This window comes from Bos mutus, chromosome 9, assembly GCF_027580195.1.
Source record: "Bos mutus isolate GX-2022 chromosome 9, NWIPB_WYAK_1.1, whole genome shotgun sequence".
Lineage (NCBI taxonomy): Eukaryota > Metazoa > Chordata > Mammalia > Artiodactyla > Bovidae > Bos > Bos mutus.
The window spans coordinates 56,728,160-56,743,211 of NC_091625.1; positions in this window are offsets into that span (position 1 = coordinate 56,728,160).

Below are 15,052 nucleotides of genomic sequence, written 5' to 3' on the forward strand. Positions count from 1 at the left end.
TCAGGGTCTTTTCCAGTGAGTTGGCTCTTTGCATCACGTGGCCAAAGTGTTGGAGCTTCAGCTTCAGCATCAGTCCTTCCAATGAATATTCAGGTTTGATTTCTTTTAGGTTTGGCTGGTTTGACCTCCTTGCTGTCCAAAGGACTACACCACAATCTGAAAGCATCAATTCTTCAGTGTTCAGCATTCTTTATGATTCAACTCTCACGTTCATACATGACTACTGGAAAAACCATAGCTTTCACTACATTGACCTTTCTTAACAAAGTGCTGTCTCTGCTTTTCAATATGCTGTCTAGGTTTATCATAGCTTTCCTTCCAAAGAGCAAGGGTCTTTTAATTTTATGGCTGCAGTCACCATCCATAGTGATTTTGCAGCCCATGAAAATAAAATATGTCACTGTTTCCACTTTTACCCCTTCTATTTGCCATGAAGTGATGGGACCAGACGCCATGATCTTAGTTTTATTTTTGTAATTTATTTTTTATTGAAGGATAATTGCTTTACAGAATTTTGTTGTTTTATATCCCCTGCCTTTTGAAACTCCCTCCCATCTCCCTCCCCATCCCATCCCTCTAGGTTGATACAGAGTCCTTGTTTGAGTTTTATGATCTTAAATTTTTTAATGTTGGGTTTCAAGCCAGCTTTTCACTCTCTCCTTTCATCCTCATCAAGGGGATCATCTGTGTATACGTATCATCTGCGTATCTGAGGTTGTTGATATTTCTCTGGCAATCTTGCTTCCAGATTGTGATGTGTCCAGCCCAGCATTTCACACGATGTACTCTACATATAAGTTAAATAAGCATGGTGATAAAACACAGCCTATACTCCTTTCCCACAAAGCTATGGTTTTTCCAGTAGTCATGTATGGATGTGAGAGTTGGATAGTAAATAAGGCTGAGTGCCGAATAAGTGATGCTTTTGAACTGTGGTGTTGGAGAAGACTCACAGAGTCAGACACGACTGAATGACTGAACAACAACTTCCCATTCCCACAGGCTTTCAGACACATTAACAAAGTTAAAATGGAGCTAATGTGATCTTACCAGAACACTGGCACTGCCTTCTACAAAATGCAGTTAGAGAGAAAGATACAATTAAAGATCAAGTCTAAGGAAATTCCCACTTTAAGAGGTCTGAGAAAAGCAAAAAAATCAATAAAGGTGACTGAGAATGGATGATCAGTAAGGAAGAAGTAAAATCAAACGAGTAGATGTATTAATTTCATAGGGCTGCTATAACAGAGTTCCATAAACTGAGTTCCTTAAGCAACCAAAATTTCTTCTTTCACAGTTCTGGAAATTGGAAGTCCAAAATCCAGGTGTCAGTAGGCCCATGCTCTCTCCTAAGACTTAATGGAAGAATCCATCCTTGTTTCTTCTAGCGTTTCGTGTTACCAATAATTCTTGGCATTTCTTGACTTATCAATCTGTGCCTCCATCTTCACACAGTCTTATCTCCTGTGTGTTGTGTCTTCACATTATCTTCCTACTGTCCATGTCTCTGCTTCCAAATTTCCCTTCTTTTATAAGGACACCAGTCATATTGGATTTAGTGCTTATCTGAATTTAGTATAACTTCATCTTAATTTGCTTACATCTGTAAAAGACTCAATTCCACACAACGACATATTCACAGGTTCCATATGGAAATGAATTATGTGGTAACACAATTAAACCCAGGACAGTAAAATATCCCAAAAGCCCAGTAAAGGAAGATGATTAAGGAAGGAGGAATGATTAACTGGTTAAGTACCACAGTTAAAAATATCTACTTTGACTTAGCTACATTATTTCAGTAATGTATTTGACAAATGCACTTTTATTGATAGTTGGAGCAAAATTCTAACTCAAGTGGTTCAAGAGGAAATGAATACTGAGAAAATAGAAAACCTAAAGAGGCCTGGCATGCTGCAGTTCATGGGGTCGCAAAGAGTCGGACATGACTGAGTGACTGAACTGAACTGAACTGAAACATGGAAGAATTTTGCTAACGAAAGGGAAAAATCATACAGTATTGATATTATCTGGTTGGTTGTTGTTCAGTCACTAAGTCCTGTCCGACTCTTTGCTATTCAATGAACCATAGCACACCAGGTTTCCCTGTCCTTCACTACTCTCTACATCAGGTGGCCAAAGTTTGGAGCTTCAGCTGCAGCATCAGTCCTTCCAATGAATATTCAGGGTTGATTTCCTTTAGGATTGACTGGTTTGATCTTCTTGCTATCCAAAGGACTTGCAAGAGTCTTCTCCAGCACCACAATTAGAAAGCATCAATTCTTTGGTGCTCAGCCTTCTTTATGGACCAACTCTCACATCTGTATGTGACTACTGGGAAAACCATAGCTTTGACTATATGGACCTTTGTTGGCAAAGTGAAGCCTGTTTTTAATACACTGTCTAGGTTGGTCATAGCTTTTCTTCAAATAAGCCACCATCTTTTAATTTCATTGCTGCAGTCACTGTCTTCATTGATTTTGGAGCCCAAGAAAATATAATATGTCACTGTTTTCACATTTATCCCTTATATTTGTCACGAAGTGATGGGACCAGCTGCCATGATCTTAGTTTATTGAATGTTGAATTTCAAGTCAACTTTTTCACTCTCCTCTTTTACCCTCATCAAGAGGCTCTTTAATTCCTCTTCACTTTCTACCATTAGAGTGGTATCATCTGCATATCTTATATTGTTGATACTTCTCCCAGCAATTTATTTTCTCTCAGAAATCTTGATTCCAGCTTGTGATTCATCCAGCCCAGCATTTCACATGAAAAGTAAAAGTGTAATCACTCAGTCCTGTCCAACTTTTTTGCTACCCCATGGACTCTAGCCCGCCAGGCTCCTCTACCCATGGAATTCTCTAGGTAAGAATACTGGAGTGGATTGCCATGCCCTTCTCCAGGGAATCTTCCTCACCCACGAATCAAACCTGGATCTCCTGCATTGCAGGCAGATTCTTTACCATCTGAGCCACAAGGGAAGTATTTCACATGATATACTCTGCATATAAGTTAAATAATCAGGGTGACAGTATACTGCCTTGATGTACTTCTTTCCCAATGAAACAACCAATCAGTTGCTTCATGTCTGATTCTAACTGTTGCTTCTTGTCTTGCATACAGGTTTCTCAGGATACAGGTAAGCTGATCTGATATTCCCGTCTCTTTAAGAATTTTCCACAGTTCATTGTGATCCATACAGTCAAAGGCTTTAGTCCAGTCAGTGACTCAGAAGATTTTTTTTTAAATTCCCTTGTTTTCTCTATGATCCAAAAAATATTGGCAATTTGACATCTGGTTCCTCTCCATTTTCTAAATCCAGCTTGTACATCTGGAAGTTCTTGGTTCAAGTACTGTTGAAGCCTAGCTTGAAAGATTTTGAGCATTACCTTACTAGCATGTGAAATGAGTGCAATTGTATAGTAGTTTGAACATTCTTTGATATTGCCCTCCTTTGGGATTAGAATCAAACTGACCTTTTCATGTCCTGTGGCCACTGCTGAGTTTTCCAAATTTGCTGACATGTTGAGTGCACCATTGTAACAGCATCATCTTTTAGGATTTTAAATAGCTCAGCAAGAATTCCATCACCTCCGCTAGCTTTGTTCATAGTAATGCTTCCTAAGGCCCAAATGACTTCACACTCTAAGATGTCTGGCTCTAGGTGAATGACCATCACGGTTATCCATGTCATCAACGAGCTTTTCTGTATAGTTCTTTGTATTCTTGCCACCTGATTTTAATCTCTTCTGTTTCTGTTAGGTCCTTGCCATTTCTGTCCTATATTGTATTCATCTTTGCATTAAATGTCCCCTTGGTATCTCCAATTTTCTTGAAAAAATCTGTATTCTTTCCCATTCTATTGTTTTCCTCTATTTCTTTGCATTGTTCACTTAAGAAGTATTTCTTATCTTTCCTTGCTGTTCTGAACCTCTGCATTTAGCTAGGTATATCTTTCCCTTTCTGCTTTGCCTCTCACTTCTTTTCTCAGCTATTTGTAAGGCCTCCTCAGATAACCATTTTGCCTGCCTGTACAGTGTAACAAACCTCTGTCCATTGTTCAGACACTCTGTCTACCATATCTAATCCCTTGAATAGAGTTGTCACCTCCATTGTACAATCTTAAGGGATTTAAGTCATACCTGAATGGTCTGGAGGTTTTCCCTAGTTTCTTCAGTTTAAGTCTGAATTTTGTTTAAAAGGAGCTCATGATCTGAGTCACAGTCAGCTCTGGGTTTTGTTTTATCTGACAGTATAGAGCTTCTCCATCTTCAGCTACAGAGAATATAGTCAGTCTGATTTTGCTATTGACCATCTGATGATGTCCATGTATAAAGTCATCTCTTGTGCTGTTGGAAGAGGGTGTTTGCCATGGCCAGTTTGTTCTTTTGACAAAACTCGGAATATAGTAGCTCTCTGGGTCCAGTAAACTATGTAGTTCTACCAAGCAAATGGGAGAAAGAAATAGAGGAGTAAGAGAATCTAGTACATAAATATAGGAGTGGTTATACTGCCTATGGAATCAGAATTTCAGTTGCGTAGGAAGTCAGGATATACATGGAATGAGAGACAAAGAAATGTCTACAGAATCAATAGACTGTAAGTCCCAGTGGAGTCAGAGTAGTAGAGGGTGGAAACTTTAACAAGTTGTTATTTTAAAGCTTTTTTGTTGTTTTTAAAATCTGTTGCTCTAAAGTTTAAATACTGACAGCAAAATATGTTTAGGTTACCTCATTTCACTCTTTTCATTTCCTCACATTCTTTATAAAACATTATATAAGCATCAGAGATGACTTGTAATAATTACTGTCCATGATTTTTAAAAATTGTCTTCCTCATAAAATTTGAATTGCAAAGTTCTGCTTTCTCTATTAGTCTCACAAGATAAGGAACTTCTATGTAGGCTTCCCTGGTAGCTCAGCTGCTAAAGAATCTGTCTGCAACACAGGAGACCCCGGTTCGATTCCTGGGTTGGGAAGATCCCTCGGAGAACATCCAGTATTCTTGGGCTTCCCTGGTGGCTCAGATGTAAAGAACCTGCTTGTAATGTGGGAGACCAGGGTTAAATCCTCGGGTTGGGAAGATCCATTGAAGAAAGAAATGGCTTCCCACTCTAGTATTCTTGCCTGGAGAATTCCATGGACAGAGGAGCCTGGTGGGCTAGAGCCCATGGGGTCACAAGGAGTCAGACATGACTGAGCAACTTTCACTTCACTTCACTTTCTGAAATAGTTCTACCACTGATGAATAACTACAAATTAAATATAGCCGTTATGAATAGTAGTACAATAGATAATTTAACACTATGCCTCATCTCACACGCTAGTAAAGCAATGCTCAAAATTCTCCAAGCCAGGCTTCAGCAATATGTGAACCGTGAACTTCCTGATGTTCGAGCTGGTTTTAGAAAAGGCAGAGGAACCAGAGATCAAATTGCCAACATCCACTGGATCATAGAAAAAGCAAGAGAGTTCCAGAAAAACATCTATTTCTGCTTTATTGACTATGCCAAAGCCTTTGACTGTGTGAATCACAATAAACTGGAAAATTCTGAAAGAGATGGGAATACCAGACGACCTGATCTGCCTCTTGAGAAATTCGTATGCAGGTCAGGAAGCAACAGTTAGAACTGGACATGGGACAACAGACTGGTTCCAAATAGGAAAAGGAGTTCGTCAAGGCTGTATATTGTCACCCTGCTTTTTTAACTTATGTGCAGAGTACATCATGAGAAATGCTGGGCTGGAAGAAGCACAAGCTGGAATCAAGATTGCCAGGAGAAATATCAATAACCTCAGATATGCAGATGACACCACCCTTATGGCAGAAAGTGAAGAGGAACTAAAAAGCCTCTTGATGAAAGTGAAAGTGGAGAGTGAAAAAGTTGGCTTAAAGCTCAACATTCAGAAAATGAAGATCATGGCATCTGGTCCCACCACTTCATGGGAAATAGATGGGTAAACAGTGGAAACAGTGTCAGACTTTATTTTCTGGGCTCCAAAATCACTACAGATGGTGAGTGCAGCCATGACATTAAAAGACGCTTACTCCTTGGAAGGAAAGTTATGACCAACCTAGATAGCATATTCAAAAGCAGAGACATTACTTTGCCAACAAAGGTTCTTCTAGTCAAGGCTATGGTTTTTCCTGTGGTCATGTATGGATGTGAGAGTTGGACTGTGAAGAAGGCGAGTGCTGAAGAATTGATGCTTTTGAACTGTGGTGTTGGAGAAGACTCTTGAGAGTCCCTTGGACTGCAAGGAGATCCAACCAGTCCATTCTGAAGGAGATCATCCCTGGGATTTCTTTGGAAGGAATGATGCTAAAGCTGAAACTCCAGTACTTTGGCCACCTCCTGCGAAGAGTTGATTCATTGGAAAAGACCCTGATGCTGGGAGGGATTGGGGGCAGGAGGAGAAGGGGATGACAGAGGATGAGATGGCTGGATGGCATCACTGACTCAATGGATGTGAGTCTGGGTGAACTCCGGGAGTTGGTGATGGACAGGGAGGCCTGGCGTGCTGCGATTCATGGGATCGCAAAGAGTCGGACACTACTGAGTGACTGATCTGATCTGATGCCTTATTCTGTTTTGTATCATTTAATTTTAAATTTGTTTTACTTTCTATTTTTTGCTAAAAGAAGATACATTTATCTCTAGTTATGTAGCTAAGGCCCTCTTTTAGCATTCATTTTTTAATCATTAATCTATTTTCCTGTTCTTATATTTGAAAGTTTTTAGTAATTACTTTTGTGTGTACAAGCAATTTTCACTAACTAACAGAGCATTTTGCCTTTGTAGTAGTAAACAAACATATGATTTGAGAAAACTAATAGAATTTCAACATATAAACACATTAAGAAATATCACTTCAAACTGCATTTGAAACACTTGGTAATGAGTTTCAATACACGTGTGAGTTTGCATTCTGGAATCTTTATTTTTTTAATTTTTAAATTTTTTTCTTGAGTATAGCTGCTTTACAATGTTGTTAGTTTCTATTGTACAGCAAAATGAATCTTCTATATTTATACATATATCCTCTCTTTTTTTAAATTTATTTCCCATTTAGGTAACTACAGAGCATTGAGTAGAGTTCCCTGAGTTATCCAGTAGGTTCTCATTAGTTTTTTATTTTATGAAAGTGGAAGTGCAAGTCACTCAGTTGTGTCCAACTCTTTGTGACTCCATGGACTATACAGTCCTTAGAATTCTCTAGGCCAGAATACTGGAGTGGGTAGTCTTTCCCTTCTCCAGGAGATCTTCCCAACACAGGGATCAAACCAAGGTCTCCCACATTGCAGGTGGATTCTTTCCTTGCGGAGCCACAAGGGATATATATAGTATCAATAGTGTATATATGTCAATCCCATTTTCCCAATTCATCCCACCCGCTTCATCCCCCCACCTGGTATCCATTTATTTGTTCTCTACATCTGTGGCTCTATTTCTGTTTTGCAAATAAGAGCATTTATACCATTTTTCTAGATTCCGCATTTATGCATTAATATATGATATTTTTCTTCTCTTTCTGACTTCACTCTGTATGACAGACTCTAGGTCCATCCACATCTCTGTAAATGACTCAATTTCATTCCTTTTTATGACTAATATTTCATTATATATATGTACCACATCTTAATCCATTCCTCTGTTGGTGGACATTTAGGTTGCTTCCATGTCCTGGCTGTTGTAGGTGGTGCTGCAATGAACACTGGGTTGCATGTGTCTTTAAATATGTAAATAAATTGAAATATAATTATATATTTTATAAATGTATATATATATACAAATTTATAAATATAAATATATAAATATGAATTAAAATATAAGTAAAATATAATTTTCTCTGGGTATATGCCCATGAGTGGGATTTCTGGGTCATATGATAGTTCTATTTTTTATTTTTTTAAGGAAACTCCATACTGTTTTCCATAGTGGCATATCAATTGGCATTCCCACCAAGGTCTAAGAGGGTACCTTTTTCCCATACCGTCTCCAGCATTTAATATTTGTATATTTTTTAATGATGACCATTCTGATGAGTGTGAGGTGATACATCATTGTAATTTTGTCTTGCATATCTCTAATAATTACCTAATTCTTTTCATACGTTTGTTGGCCATCTGTATGTCTTCTTTGGAGAAATGTGTAATTAGATTTTATGCCCATTTTTTTTTTTTTGGTTTATTTTTTTTTTTAAACACATTGAGCTGCATGAGCTGTTTGTATATTTTAGAGATTGATCCTTTGTCAGTTGCTTCATTTGCAGATATTCTCTTCCATTCTGAGGGTTGTCTTTCCATCTTGTTTATGGTTTCCTTTGCCGTGCAAAAGCTTTTAAGTTTAATTAGGTCCCATTTGTTTTGTTTTTATTTTCATTACTCTAGGATGTGGGTCAAATAAATCCTGCTGCAATTTATGTCAGAGACTGTTCTATGTTTTCCTGTAAGAGTGTTAGAGCATCTGGCCTTACATTCAGGTCTTTAATCCATTCTGAGTTTATTTTTGTGTATGGGATTAGGGAATGTTCTAATTTCATTCTTTTACATACAGTTGTACAATCTTCCCAGCAACATTTATTGAAGAGGCTATCTTTTCTCCATTGTATATTCTTGCCTCCTTTGTTATAGATTAAGTGACTGTGTGTGCATGCTGGAGCTCTGCTGGTAAAGAATCAGAATCCCCATGAACAAGGAGCCTGGGATCCCAAAGAGTTGGACATGACTGAGTGACTCAGTACATGTACATGAGTTCCTCTATGGACTCACTATCCTGTTCCATTGGAATCTTTGCTGTTACACTGATTATTCTCTCTACTGTAGCACTGTTATACTATATTAATTTTGCTATAACATCATAGTAATCCTGCTTTAAGATAATACTGATTATGGTAGATTATATTTCTCCACATTTGTATTTTTCTCTCAGCTTCCATAGCAGTCTAAGTGGCAAAGATGCATTCGTGTTATATGGGAAGGTATGAGGGCACACAGACAAACTCTTTCCCATATATGACACTTGGACTTAAGTTCTTGGCTTCTCGACAAACACCACCCACCAACCCATACACGCACATTTGCTCCAGGAATTTGGCACAGGTTCCAGAAATTTCTCTATGAGACTCTTACTACTTTGATATCCTACTGGATGGGTACTATTATTTTTCCCACTTCACACATGAGAAAACTGAAGTTCTTGTTGTCCAGTCAGACTTAAGCACACCAGACTTCTCTTTCCTTCACCGTCTCCCAGAGCTTGCTCAAACTCATGTCCATTGAGTCGGTGATGCCATCCTACCATTTCATCTTCTGTCATCCCCTTCTCCTCCTGCCTTCAGTCTTTCCTAGCATCAGGGTCTTTTCCAATGAGTTGGCTCTTTGCATCAGGTGGATAAAATATTGGAGCCTCAGCATCAGTCCCTCCAGTGAATATACAGGATGATTTCCTTTAGGCTTGACTGGTTTGATCTCCTTGTAGTCCAAGGGACTCTCAAGAGTCTTCTCCAACACCACAGTTCAAAAGCATCAATTCTTTGGCACTCAAAAGTTAATGTGTTTTAAGTAAATGGACCAACTAGATATTATGTCTATCAGCTATATTTTTGTATACTTCAGAACCTGCAACATTACTTTCCCATAAAGAAAACAAAAATTTGATCACTGACTTATTATATGCTTCATAAATAAACTCATTATTATAGATTAGAGAATGTATTTTGGAGAGGAAATCAAGATAACAGTCTTATTATTTTGACAGATAATTATTAGCAAACATCAGAAGAAGCATCTTCTACTGTCTAGTTTGAACATATAAAATTTGATGTTGTCAAAACCATGTGTTAATTGTCTTTTAGACCAAAGCTGAGATTTGACCAGCTCATAAATGAGATAGTCATTATTCTGTGTAATCCATTACAAATCAGTAGGTGGCGCAGTGGTAAAGAATCTGCCTACAATGCAGGAGACCACAAGAGACATGGGTTCAATTCCTGAGTCAGGAAAATCCCCTAGAGAAGAAAGGGCAAACTTCTCCAGTATTCTTGCTGGAAAATCCTATGGACAGAGGAGCCTGGTGGGCTACAGTCCATGGGGTTGCTAAGTCAGACATGACTAAGCACCCACACACATACAGAGGAGGTTGTCAAGGCCTTCCCATAGTTCAGCTGCATGACATACCTGTGAAGCTTGTTTTTAGTCTGAAGTTGCACTTACGGGCTATTTTCACCCAACTGTTCTGCATCATATTCTAAGTGATTATTCTTGCTGAAAAACATATCTCATCTCTGATTACTGCATGCTTAGTTGTGCTCTCTGCCCTTATGTTTTGCTAGCAATTTATCTAAGAATGCTTCATGTGAAGTTGTACTTAAATATTTTTTAAAAATTTATTTCCCATACCTCTTATACAATATAATCAAAGTGAAATTGTAGAAGACCACTTATTGGAGATGAAGTGCTCCTGAGAGGATTCCTTACTGCAGAATCCCAAGTGCATCAAATTTCCGTATAATGACTGGTACAGAGATGATAAGCTGACCACAATATCAGGAATGTGAAAATTCCATGAATACACAAGAGACCAAGGAATATTAAAAAGTGTTTCTACTAAAAAGTATAGTTTAGAATTAAATGATACTGTAAAAGTTACTCAACTAACTACTCTTCATATGAATACATATCCAATTTGCTGCTGCTGCTAAGTCGCTTCAGTCGTGTCCGACTCTGTGCGACCCCATAGACGGAAGCCCACCAGGCTCCCCCGTCCCTGGGATTCTCCAGGCAAGAACACTGGAGTGGGTTGCCATTTCCTTCTCCAATGCATGAAAGTGAAAAGTGAAAGTGAAGTTGCTCAGTCGTGTCTGACTCTTTGTGACCCCACGGACTGCAGCCTACCAGGCTCCTCCGCCTATGGGATTTTCCAGGCAAGAGTACTGGAGCGGGGTGCCATTGCCTTCTCCAACATATCCAATTTAGATTTGTTTATTCCATTTGACCTCTTTCCTTAACTGTATAATGAGTGGAGTGATTATTATGTTATGAATTATGTTTTCATTCAGGCAAGTTCATACATTCTGGGTTACATGAGAAAAAAGATCTTGGCACTTGATTTCCCTAAGATACCATCCAATCATAGTCTAATGATTTTTTTTCCCCCTTTTATCAATTTTTATTAAGACTTTTTTCTGATATTGGACATCACAACACAGATTTGTCCTCTCTCATTATTATGTTACCATCCAAACCAGATTTCTTTATGAGAGTTATTATTTTTTCTTAACATCTTTATACTTAAATCAATCACAGTGCTACTCTCATTATTCCGTCACATGAGCCTTCCTAACTTTATCCTATCTCCTGAATCCACCTTTTTTAAATAAAATAGAGCTCCCCACAAAGGCAAAACCTTATGTTACTGGGGGCATTAGCTCAACACTCTCAAGTAAATAAAAATAGATATGTAAGAAACAGGCCCAGAAAAAATCAGTAAGCATGGTTAACATCTATTGATGATGATACTGATCATAATAGTAATTCATTGACCATTTGTTATGTGAGATAAGTGCTATTAAAATGTAGATTTTATTGATAAGGAAATAGGCGGAGATAATTACATAATTTAATGGAGCTCATGCACCTACTTAGTGGGAGAGTTTAGAATAAAAATCAGCTTTGATTCAGAAATCATACTCATTTTGCTCAACTGTCTCAGAATTTTGGGAAGTCAGAGGTAAGATCCCATGAAGGTGTGGAAGACTTGAGAGACAAAACTATGTGTGTCTTGGCCTTCTGCACTTGACTTTTATAAGGACTGTTACAAACTGCACTTTCTCATTGACTGCTACAAAGGTGGCTAGAATTAAGTGTGTGAATTGTGCATTATTAAAAACAACCAACAAATAACCAAAATCACTTTTGAGCCTGTCATAGTATCATATTTGGTGGAGTGGAGATGAGGGCTCTTTTTTCCCCAAGATGAAATAAATAGTTGTAAATTCCTGTGTGGATGCACCAATCCCTCCATTCAAGGGTAGCTTTATTAAACATACAAGATTTAAGCCTCGGCATGATGCATGATTTATCAGAGGCAGACTTTGAGTCCTCTGTGCTCTAGTAAAATTAGCATTGTAGCTGTAGCTGAGATCTGTCAAGACCCAGCAGATAATAGAATTTATCAACCTTAAAATGTATTGGGAATTGCAGATTACTACATATTTCTCACAAGAATAATATTTGGCATCTAAGGAAACTACCAGAAACTCCACTCGATCATATCTGTAGGGGTCTCCTTGGTCATTATGACCCCTAAACAGCGTGAACAACTATATTATTTGCAAAGCACTTAAGTTCTTCCATATGGGCCAACTTTTTTGACCCTGTCTTGGAAGACCTGTTTTGTTGCCTCTAATCTTTTTCCACATGGATATAGCTAAGAAGGCATTTTGGACCTGTGCCTAAAAAGGATCACAGAACTGATACCATGTACATGTGGCCAGTAAGCTAATCTGCATCCAAAAGATGCTATCAGACAAGAAATTAGAAATTATCTACTATAAGAAAAAAGCATATATTACCAGGTAATATATCCAAAATAGCAACCAGAGGTCCCAAGTTGGTGGAGATCTGTGCTGACAGCTGATAGACTGTGGTACTCCTAGGAATGTAATACATGGATATCCAACAAGAGTGTAATTGACCTATATATTACAGACTATATAATTACAGACCAAATGAGAGTGAGCTGAAAATTGGTAACTGATATGCTATTTAAAAACCCATCCCTCATCCAGTTTGTGTAGGAATGGGCACACATTTTCATATATCAGTGCTGAGTAAAGAGTATCTGGCATAGAAGAGACACTAAATAACAAGGAGGATAAGCTGAATCATTCAGTGCAGGTCAGTCAGCTTTAGTCCTTGACTACTCCTTACTTGTATAAAGGACCCATGAACAGAGTCATCACTGATATTTTGACCAATGGAATAAAATGGATATTTCACACTGACCAGGTGTGAAAACTATTATGTTATCTGCAGCCTTGCTTCTTTCCCTTCTGTTGTTAGTATGGAAATAGCCTTAAAAGGAACTGCACTGTCGCACTGCGTCCAAGGTGAAAACAGAGAAGCGGTCAGAGAGAGGAGGGTACAGCTGACCAGTGATGGACATATAAAATATGCAAAAATTAAGCCAGTTTTTTTTTTTAAGCGACTGAGGTTTTTGAGGTCATTTGCCACCACAGAATTACTTAATTTATTCTGGCTGATCACAGCTATCCACTCTGAGTAATTATAGCAACGATTTATCAAAGAAGAATTAACTATCCCTATTTTATAACCTATAATTCCCAGTGCTTAATTTTCACAAGACCCTGAAGTCCCTCTCACAAGAGACATAGACAGGAGGACATGCACATGTTTCTGGATCATGACTTAATATCTCTTGTTGTAAAGAATGAACTTGTTTTCCTTGTGGCAGAGCTAAGTGTGCACAGACTCATTTCAAGAGCAATCCTTGACAGATGTTCAGCCAAGTTAAGTAATAGCTTCCTTATCAACATGTACAATGGGCTACCCATGTAATAGTGCTTTCAAATTCAATATATGCCATCTCAAATGAATTCATGAGGCAATAAGTCAGTAATTTTCAACCTTTGCCTTCAAAATTTTATAAGGGAGGAAAGAGAGCAGCACATTCATTGCAGATTATCTTTCCAGGTCTAAATCAGGATCTTTACCACTCACAGACTGTCATTGTGAGAGAATATTCAGTTTCCTATCAATTTTCAGCAAATTTGTAGACCTATCATTACCACCAATGCAAATGCAGGCTCAGTCTGATTTAATCACATAGGCATCTGCTCATTTGTAAAAAGAAAACAAAACAAGAAAATCTACATAATGTGTGATGTAGTTCACATTTCAGAGATTGAAAAGACAGTTTCTGATGACAGAGCCTGATAAATTCAGTGTGGTTTTGAACCTGTAGCCTCAAAGTCTTCACAGTCTCCAAAGTACCTTGGAAGCTCACAAGCCTGTGAACATGCATTAATGTCTGTAGTGAAACCAGTAATTCTCATGTGTATTTCATAGAAGGGAAGAATTAATTCAAGGCATCTTCCATCAGGTGTACCCAGGGGTTGGGTATAGACAGAAGCATAGTATGTAAACAGAAGTATAGGATTAGCCCCTTCCTTTTTCCTTACTGTGAATCACTACTGTGTATTCTTATGTCATTTTCCTAGGGATGAGGTGATGTGAATAGTCGTTTATCCTGGACCACATCTCCACCATTATTCATATAAATATTGCTTTTTTGGGTCTAAGACTCACTGAAATAACAGTGTACCTTCAACAAATATATATTTTTTAAATTACTTATCCTGGTGGCTCTGAATCAAAATCAGTGGATTGTTTTTTAAAAAATGAAGACAGTTGGTGGTTAAACTCTTGAGGGTGATAGCAGTAAATTCCTATTTGCACACTGCCTGAACTAAAGGAATCACGTTTCACTATAGTCATAGTTACAACACTGCAGCCATCATGTTCCCTTTATGGTCATACTGATTTACTCACTGAGCTCCAGCATCAGTTTTTAAAATCCCGACACAAAATGTCCCAGAGTGATTTTAGCATATTATGCAATACACCCTGGTGGACTGCTGCCACTTCTTCGTATCACAAGCTACCTGGTGGCTTTCCCTACCTAAGTTAGCTATGTGCTCCTATACCTCCTCCAGACACTTACTGCAGGACTTCTTTAGGGTCAGTGTAGTGACCCCATGGGCCAAGCATTCCATATTCTTTACAAGGATCTCATGGTGTCCACATAGAAACTTAAATTCTTTCATGACCCAATAAATAGCAAGACCAATGACATTATGGACTTGAAATCATTACTTATACTCTTCTAAGATGAGAACCAGAAAGAAAGAATGAGTTAGGCAATGATATATTACTGAACAATTTGGAGAGCAGCTGCAGTGAAATCAGTAATAGAAGCAGAAGCTTTCACTCAAAATGGCTTTTTCCAATAACAGCAAAATCCAAC